Here is a 1,523-nt window from a genome sequence, read left to right as displayed (position 1 = left end):
GCATAGAGCCTTCACAGGACCAAGGGCCTCTCCCCCATTGATGACCAACTAGGTCATCCTCTGCTACATATGCAGCTGGAGCCATGAGTCCTGCCACATGTACTCTTTGGTTGTTGATTTAGTCCCTGGAATCTCTGGGGTTACTAGTTAGTTCATATTGTTGTTTCTTCTATGGGGCTGTGAACCCCTTCAACACCTTGGGTCCTTTTAAGAGCTGAGCCATCACCCTAATCCCAGAAGAATGGTTTTAAATTGAACCTGGATCCCACCGGGACTTTCTGGTCTCTAGTCAACTGCCCAAATCAACTGAAGGAAGAAAGACTGTACCTGGTCAAACTTTGTCACCAAACTACCTCACTTGCATGGGGAAAACACTGATTAAGTATAGCAGAGAATTCAGAATAAGTCTACAATGTGTGGCTATAAGACAAAAATACATGACCAACCATGTCCCAATGCATAAGCAATGGATTGATTTAGAAACTATAATCTTCACAAGTAATAAGTAATAAATGTCTAGTCAAACTATGTATTTTTGAATTTAGCTAATCAGTTTCCTATAGAGCCCAGAGACTGGGTTTACATTTCTCCCTGTCTATAATAAATGAGTGATTTTTGTAGTGACTACATTGACCATCTGGTTCATCCTTATTGGAATACACTTTAAAACACAGAGATATTTTAAGCAACAAACAATGAATCTTATTTGCTAATTCTGTTAAAGATTATTATATGCAATAGAAACTAAGTTTGAATAACCCCAAAATTTTTAAGCCAGTAACATCCAGGAAGATAAGCAGATGGTAATGTGCACAACTCCTCTTTCCACATGAGTTCTTTTCTAACAAAGAGGAAGGCACAGTGATTATTTATAGCTATTACCAGCCACAGAACTACTTGATGGCCAACAACAGTTAACAAAACATAAATATGCCTCTTGAAGTCTGTATGAGTATGTAAAAGTGACCATACACTCAGATCTCCAGCCCAAACACAGAAAAGACTTTAACGAAAGCAAGACTCTCTGAGCAAAATTAGCAATAAATGTAAAATTTAGTGTCAGTAATTTTAATAAATTTTGTTTAAGCAATAATTTGAAGAATATGTACATGTAACCAATTGAATTAATACATACAGAATTTTGAATGAGTTTACATGTTTACAGGTTCAGTTAAATATCTTAAATGTCTTAAATATCTTAAACTAAATGTAAAGGGTTCTAATTTAGATTTGAGGAATTCTATTTTTAAAAAAATCTCATATCCCATAAAAGATAATGTTATAGGAGCATAAAATGGAACTGCTATTAGTTATTTTATATTACTTTGTCTGCTTTTAGATAGAGTTAAAAATAGTAGAAGTAACTAGAAAAATAACCAATGTGAAAATAGAGGGTTTGATGAGGGCAACATTTCTGCCAACTGTCATAGAAGGTGTTAGTGCATTGCAAAACACAGTCTTTTCAGACACAGAAGAAAGCACTGCTCGAGGACTGAATATCTGTTGATTAAAATGGGGAGAAA

At 35.1% G+C, this 1,523-nt stretch overlaps 1 protein-coding gene across 1 annotated transcript in view; it reads right to left on the bottom strand.

The window, feature by feature from the left end:
* The window catches only part of LOC110288425 (dynein heavy chain 7, axonemal-like), a gene marked incomplete at both ends in the record, with an annotated part of 111,435 nt that overhangs the window by 87,413 nt on the left and 22,499 nt on the right, over positions 1–1,523 (bottom strand). The gene's annotated exons all lie outside the window — the stretch shown is intronic.

Source organism: Mus caroli, unplaced genomic scaffold (assembly GCF_900094665.2).
Source record: "Mus caroli unplaced genomic scaffold, CAROLI_EIJ_v1.1 scaffold_5285_1, whole genome shotgun sequence".
NCBI classification, from domain to species: Eukaryota; Metazoa; Chordata; class Mammalia; order Rodentia; family Muridae; genus Mus; species Mus caroli.
Note: the sequence above shows the minus strand (reverse complement) of the source record. Positions and strands in the feature narration are given on the sequence as shown.